We start from the raw sequence: 8,657 nt of genomic DNA, 5'->3' as shown, positions 1-8,657 counted from the left end.
TCCATGCCCCTCTCTTTCTCTTTTGTTTGGTTTCAATACTACACATAAGTAATCTCCATAAGACTCTGAGTTTTTAAAGATCTCACCTTATTGTTTGAAGTGAGTTTCCACGGGACACATTTGGAAAGTTACCGGTATTTCAATAGCTAGACAAAATAGTGCTTGAACCAAGCACAAGTTGTAAATTGAAAGAAGTTCATAGTTTTGCCTAGAGGGAAAGCCATTGCAAAAAACCAATTTACTTTTTTTTTTTTTTTTGGGTGTAGAGACATGGTGGTTGTTATTTGGACCCAAACGAAGGTTGGTTTGAGTATAGCTCTTCTTCTCTCTTAGTTCTAGATAGCTCTGCCTTGACAACAAAACATCCATCAAAGCTTCTGAAATTTGTCCAATTTAGCTCAAATGTGCTTGGTCAACAAACGGTTCAAGATTCTCGTGCATGAGGTTGCATGCTCAAAATTGGTTTCTAAATGTTGGAATTGTGATACTTTTCAAATAATTCAATACCGACGATCTTGCATGTCCTTGAAAGTTTGCAATTTGACATTACTGGTCAATTTTGACATGAAATTTACAAATTTTAGTGGATTCAAGCCTGCATATGATTGCATGGAGCTGCATTACCTCCATGGTTCTACTCATGCAATTGGTCCGTACTTCATTTTCAGTGGTCTAGCTCACACTTACCCTCACGGAACTCAAGAGGTCTCTCCTTTAGGGGTTCAAATCAAAGCACTAGAGTTGTAGGGTCGTCCAAAACATAGAATGCATCTGCTTTGTTGAACACATCAAGCATTTTGTGTTTCATGGCTAAAGAATGGGAATGCAATAAAGATGATATAGGAATATTATCCATAAGTAAAGCGGCTACATCAATTGCATCGCACCTTGAACAAATGTCAACAAAATGGAGGCAAATCTACCACTTTAAGGCAACATGTCTGCAAGTTGTGGATGAGTTTGAAGGCAAAACCAGCTTCCACTTTTGCACAAAAGAACAAGCATAAATTTTGCACTTTAATTCGGTGAAGAAGTCACACTTAGCACATACAATCTATCCACATAGCTACCTTGTCTCCAGGACAAAATTGTGTGGGGCATGAAAGTCAATGAAGCAAGTTCCTTTAGAGTGCAAGGGTGGAAGAAAAGTCTTGAATTCTAAGAAATGAATATAAACCATGATGACATAGTGTGAGGGCTTGAATAAATGCATGCATTAGGTATTTCATCGCATCATAGTGACCAACCAATTCTGACCATGGTAATACATTATTTGGTGATATCAAAACGAATTTTTTCAACAAAAAAATAATTTCCATTATTTAGTCGTATGATTAAAATAAATGTCCAAGGCTTGCAAAAAAATTTCCTCTCTCTAGTCTAGAGAGAGATAATGTTCAAAACTATCTTGAAATGTCTTGTGGGAGCAATGGGGCTGGAAAAGGGCTTTAAACAAGAACTAGGCAATAGGCCCATACTCAATGGACTTGTGCCTATTTGAGTATGGTGCCTTGGATAGGGTGGACACACACACACACACACACACACACACACACACACACACACACACACACACACACACACACACACACACACACACACACACACACACACACACACACACAGAGTCACTTTAACTGGCGATGATTGCTTCACCCAGCTACACACTTACACCTGAGCTATTGTATAGCTAATGCTTTTTTTAAAAATGGGGGGCTATCTTAAGCCTATATCTTGGAAGAATTTAAATGAAGCTAATGAGTATATGACTTAACTTATTTTGTGTCTGACCTTGGCATAATTGGATGGCTTATATATATATTATATGCCTATTGGGGGCTGATTGTTACACAGTTTGGAGGATACATATACACATATCTTTTGGCAATATACCTTACTAATCTCATAATCTTTGGGTAGGATACTGTGGCTTAGTAGTGGCATATCCTTTTCCTGAAAATTCCTGGCTCAAACTCTTAAATCACAGTGCTAATCATATCTTAACCCTAACCATTGAATGACCTTCCAAAATATTTGGGCACCGACACACTTTTAGTAACTACTGGCTCTTCTGACACCTCCCCCTTTGAAGGTTTACCTTTTTCAAGACCCAACTCTGTTCAGATGATTGAAAACCTCCCATTTATAGCTTTAAAAACTATAAACCTTTTTAAGGCCTAATCTCGAGGACTACTAACTGATTGCTTATTATAGACTAATTGATTGACTATTGGCTAACTATGAAATTGACTCACTCACTGAAGGGCCCTCCATTTAAGGCTCTGAATATGAAGATAGCTTCCTATGGGGACGAACCCCCTCTTGCACTATCCTAACTTATGGGAACCCCCCTAAGATATATTTTTCATCAGGTCTATTACCCCTAGCAAAAAATCATTCTCACTCTTGAATGTGTCTCCCATCCCGAGCGTGATAGGATGCGCTCTGCTGGTTCCCCTCGCCTACTGCATAACAGTGCCTTGTCTATCCCCCTTCTCCCCTTCTCTCTCCCCTCGTGACATCACTAAAGGCTCACATGCCTCGATATGGTTGTTGAGACGCGTATACAATTGGATCCTATGCAGATTCTGGTAGCTTAGCATGTGAATGACTCTGTCCGATCTCGATTGGTGGTTCCTATATTTATAGGTGAGGGAAGTTCTTTCCCCTCACTTACCTTGCATTACATTGGTGTGTCTGTATATTCGATAGTTGATGGCCTTGGTAATTTCACTGCCGCTCTGTGCATTAAAACTTGATGAATATAGTTGATGGTGATAATAAGCTTTTATGATGGTTCAACTTATGCAACATGGTGTTGGTAGTGATACTCGTTGCCTCTCAAGTTCTTCTCTTCTCACTTTGATTTCTGGTTCAAGAAAGTTAGCACTTATGAATATATATTTGGTTTGGAGATAAATCTAATATTGTTTTACTCTATGGTACAAGAAAATCTACCGAGGTCTTCCTCTCTACTCAGAACATGACTTGAATCTATACTGACTGATTTTTTTAGCCTAATTAGAACAACTGATAATTGAGCATGCATAATATTTTAATGACTGTTTTGTTTCACCTCTGTTGATTTACATCGGCGTTATAGATTTCTGGTGTTATAAAATCAATACATGTGGTTTATATCAGTTTTTTTCTATATTTAAATGAGGGGATGAAAAACCTTGTTGGGAAAATTAGCACTCCGATGATTTACAAATCTATACAAAAAGGGGGATTTTTTCTAATCTCTGTTGACTACCATCCATAAATTACCTATGGTAAACCATGTTTTATTCAAAATCCTAACTATGTTATGTACAAAGCAGTAGAATAATACCTCATTCTCACTATGATGTAAAAAGATTGATTCATTTTGGTGCTAATGCTTGCCCTTTGTTTAAAGCTAGATTTGGTACTGTACTCGTAGTGGTACCAGTACTCTTTGTGTATAGTAATAGATTGAACTGGTGATACTTGTGTGATGGTACTGATGTTGCTTGTGTACTAGTACTTAACTGGTACTACTACTGTGGTATACTGAACTGGTACTGGTGCTACTTGTGTATTGGTGACACGAGAGACTATTGTAAGAATGGGTGGACCTCTTGCCCTCAGCTAGAATAGGGTAAGGGTAGTGTGTTAATATCCTTGGGAATTATTGAGTGGGGCTAATTGATATGGGGACTCTTGGACGAATTATAGTAGGTAATTCAGTAGTTGATATTTTCGAGATGCTACTTACGTGAATACTGGTGCTGACACCATTTATGTACATTATTATACTAGACTGGTACTGGGGCTACTTGTGATATTGGTACGGGTACTACTTGTGGACTGGTACTGTACTGATAGTGATACTAGTACTGTTTGTGTACAGTAATAGATTGAACTGGTGATACTTGTGTGCTGGTAGTGATGTTGCTTGTGTACTAGTATTGAACTGGTACTGGTACTGTGGTATACTGAACTAGTAATGGTGCTACTTGTGTACTGGTGACACTGGAACTGATGTAAGAATGGGTGTACTTTTGCCTGTTAGAATAGGGTAAGGATAGTGTGTTAATACCCTTGGGCATTATTAACTGGGGCTAATTGATATGGAGAGTCCTGGGTGAATTATAGTAGGTAATTCAGTAGTTTATATTTTGGAGGTGCCTTTAAAGACACCTGATTCTTCATAAATAGCTAAAATGATATGCTGAAAGGCCGACGACCTAGCTTTGGCATTTTTCCTTCTTCAGCGTTATAGGTATTGGAATTGTATTGTACTGAAGTAATACTCCTGCTACTTGTGTAAAATACTGGTACTGGTACTGGCACTGGCACCGTTCATATACAATATTATATTGGACTGGTACTAGGGCTACCTATGTTGGTACGAGGTACTACTGGTGTACTGGTACTGGTACTAATTATGTTTGTGTACTGTAATATACTGGACTGGTGATGATTGTGTGTTGGTACTGGTGCTACCTGTGGACTAGTACTGGTACTTCTACTAGTACTGTATTGTACTGAACTGGTACGTGTGCTACTTGTGTGTTGATGATACTTGAACTGATGTAAAAATGGGTGGACCTTTTGGCCTGGCTAGAATAGTGTGTTAATATCATTAGGCATTATTTACTGGAGCTAATTGACCTAGGGAGTCCTGGGTGAATTACAGTTGGTAATTCAGTAGTTGATATTTTGGAGGTGCCATAATGACACCTAATTCTTCATAAATAGCTAAGTAACATGATGAAAGGTCGGTAGTCTGACTTTGGCCTCTTTGTCCTCTTCTGCGCTAAACCATATTGGCCCTCCTATAGACTGCGCTACTTAAATTCTTAATTTGATAAGTGGTGAACTCAAAAACATATGTGCTATTAAATGTTGTTAGGTGGTACCTTAAGGGTACCTAACCCTTAGTTATTAAAGGGGTTATGGATAGGTTACCCGGCTCTGTAAATAATGTCTTCTTCTACATATAGCGAGGTGGATACCTCATGGGGTCTGCAATACTGTGCCCTTAGCGCTCTCGCTCTCACTCTCTCTCTCTCTCTCTCTCTCTCTCGCTCTTTCTATATCTTTCTCTCTCCTCCTCTCTTTGTACAAGGCGACCCTGCTGCACCATCCCCCTCTTGAAACCGGGCCCGAAATACGGCTGTGAAGGATCGTGGCTACTTGCTCCAAACCCTATAAAAAGGTGAGCTTTACATGCTCACTTAACTTTGGAAGAGAGTGTGTGTGTGTGTGTGTGTACTTGGGGGTTGTTGTCTGTACATTATGACTGTGAGGGTTTTACTTGCAAAAGGGTAGTGTTAAGTGTTGGATCTATGGCAAAGGGCAAGGATAAGTAGGCTATTGTGGAGCTAGCTGCTCCGACTCAATCTCAGGTGACTTTTGGCATTGAAATGGACTGCTGTCCGAACTGTTTGATGGGTTGTGATTCACTTGTTGGTAGGTAATACTCTCATGCATATGCGGGTAGAGGTACTTTAATGGAAACTTTTGCTGAAACATTTTTGTATTTACAACACTGGTTTGTTTCACCTTGATAGTTAGGAATTGATTTTTCCTATCTTATGCATATGTATGGGCACGTTTTCGGTGTCTACGGATTTGGCTTATAATTACTTTCGAGTCTAGGCATATTTGTCAAGAAAACATGGAAAGGCTGTACCCTCTTTCAAATACTGGTAAATGTGACCTTGAGAGTCAATTTAAAGAAGAGTTGTAATGATAGAGGGCTTGCTTAAACATCTGGTGTATGATCCTATATAGTGGAAGTGACCCACTTGTGGGTGTAAGACATCGACCTGTATGTTCTGGTAAGGCAACCATGGTGGTGATACTAAGGTTAATATGACTTTGTATCGAGCTTACCACTCTCGTTTAGATACGGTCCATTCTATTGTGTTGATGGATCTTGAGCAAAACAGCTTAAATAAGCCGAATGAATGGTTGGTTATGATGGATGGTGACCGAATATGGTTATAGTTATGATGGGTTGTGGGTTATGGTGAAAATGGTTGTAAATTGGTTGCTCATAAGTCCATATGAGGTCACTTAATTGACTGATGTTCTAGGAATTTGTGGCACACGTCGCTGGCTTTTTGAAGAAATGAGGAAAAAATGAAATATCCCTTCTATATGGGGATAAACACGTATATTTATTGCGTTACATATGGCCTTCGACTCCAACTAAATGGGTGTAGGGCTTATGTTCTAATATTTTTTTATCTTACAGGTGACTCCAAAGTATAGATTGACTGCACATATGAGTATTGTCACTGACCCAGAGAAAATAGCGGCAATTAATGGTAGACTCTGTAATGGCAAGAAACAGGAATATGTGGCCCACTTCGAGGCTAAATTGCCTCATAAAACTAGTCTTCAACCTTTTCTCATGAGAGCTTGTAAAGCACAAGGGGCTCCATATGATTTTCCACGAAACCATCTATAAATAAATGATTAGCTTTACCTTTCTTATTATTTATCTTTGAAAGCAATTAAGTTGGGTGACATCTATAACATGTGGGATACCCATGCATCACCTGCATACGGTGCCAATGTTGACTGAAAGTTGTGTTGTTTCCATGGGTGCAGGTGAGGGTTACCTTCTCAACTATGGTTTTCAAAGTTTCTTGGAGTGATATATCTTCACGTTCTTAACTCTCTTATACTTATGTATAAAGACCGTCTGTACTATGAATGGGAATTATACCACCTTTTCACTGACATAGTTTCTATTGTCTTTAGTAATTTGAAAGAATTCTTTGGTGTTTATGTTATATTATTACTGGAACACACACACACACCTAACACCAAGGGTAGTAGAAATACTATTCAAAGACCTAGTTACTATATTTTATCCCTTGGTGTTTGTCCTAGACAGTTGTTCCTAGGACTAATACTTGTGGGATGGAGCTATCTTCACACGGTTCTTATAGATTTTCCTGGTTAGTTGAAGAATGAAGAAGCTACCAGTTCTTACCATTAGTCATCCCTATCTATTATTAACACAATTTATTTTGATCATGCAGAGCTTAGCACTATCTCAAGGGTTAGAGATTCCTATTGAGCCTCTTTCCAAAGCCTTGCTTCAGGTACTTAGATGCATTCATGACCCTTTGGCATCTGAACTAATAGCAGGAGCTTCTACGGATCTAGCCCACTCCTTGGTCCAAACCATGTCATTTTATAAGTGTGTCCATACCCTCACCCAACTTGTCAATAACTCTAAGGATGGGGTTGCAAATATCTCCGGATTCATAGAGAATATTCCTTCCCTAATACTTGCTCATAAAGGAGAGTTAGCTAATTTTTTTCCGAAGGTCCTGAATTGACCGATTAGTTACACAAAGTATGTGGTCTTACAACTGAGTTTGTTTCAGCTTCGTCCATTTCGATACAAACAGTATCCAACAGTCTTTTTTGTAGGGATCCCTTGGCCCTAGATGCTGTCAAAGCCTTTCAAAAAGAGATGTGTTCTCTCAATGAAACCTCACTGATGGAAATGGTGCTTAAAGTCTCTTGAGTTTTTCCCTTCTTGCCTTCCAAACAAATTGAAATCGAATCACTTGGTGTGGACCATCACCTTTGGGCCCTGCCCAACAAAGGATTTTTAGCTCCCGTCTCTATTGAGACCTGGGTTTTTCTAGACAACCTTCTGGCATCTTCAATTGAAGAAGCACGATTCAAAGTATTAAGGGGTGTCCAATCTCTTCATAAAGGTGACCCTATTAAAACTCCTTTTACTATGCGGTTTCTTGATAGTAAGAAATGTGGCTCAAATACTGGGTTGTATGTACGTACAAAGGGCTTGATGGAGTTCTCCAAAAGTAACTCTCAGTACTACACTGAGTCAATTTGGAACATTTACAAGCCTTATGTCAAATGCGCTTGTCGGTTTCTTGACCCTAAGGCTTCTTGTGAATCAAGCATTATCTGGTTTGATCATGCTATATGGTATGCCCTCAACAACTTGGGTCTCATGTTTCCTGATACTCCTTCAGCTCACTACCTCTCCCTTTTCTTCTCTTGGCTTGGAGGCGAGGCCAAGGAACTTGTGTTAGCTCATATGGTATTTCAGTTTCACTCCCTTATGCTTTCTCTTCTCAAAGAACTGCCTATAGAAAAACCTATGGGCTTCTTTTGACTACTTATGGTAACTACCTTGGTATTAAAAATGTCCTAGGCTTGCTAAAACCTAATACAGATACTGAGGATTCCCCTACTCTTAAAAGACCCAACTCGCTTATATCCCCCACTTCTTCGTACACATCTTTTTTGACTCTAGCCTCTTCTTCTGCTGAGTCTTATGGAGGGAGAGGAAAAGCGATCAACATGATTAGAGAGAGAGGAAGAAGGTATCGTGTCAAACACTTGTTGGATTCGTAAATGCAGGTACTGTGTAATGAAGTTGGAAGAATGCATTTGACATCTCATGAGGACAGTGGACATGGATTTTTTGTTCATTGCGTTTTTGCCAACAAATTTTTTAAGATTTTTTTTCACCTAATTTAATTTTTAACAAATTCTTTCTCTCTACATTTGGTAATGAGGATCTACTCAACCAAGTTAGGATAGGGTGGATATTTACTGATTCTATACTACATGTGGTACACTCTAATGGGTTTCTTAGAAAAAGGAAAACCCTTGTCATGTGATTGTCA

This window comes from Adiantum capillus-veneris, chromosome 1, assembly GCF_014529385.1.
Source record: "Adiantum capillus-veneris isolate H3 chromosome 1, ASM1452938v2, whole genome shotgun sequence".
Taxonomy (NCBI): Eukaryota; Viridiplantae; Streptophyta; class Polypodiopsida; order Polypodiales; family Pteridaceae; genus Adiantum; species Adiantum capillus-veneris.
Note: the sequence above shows the minus strand (reverse complement) of the source record.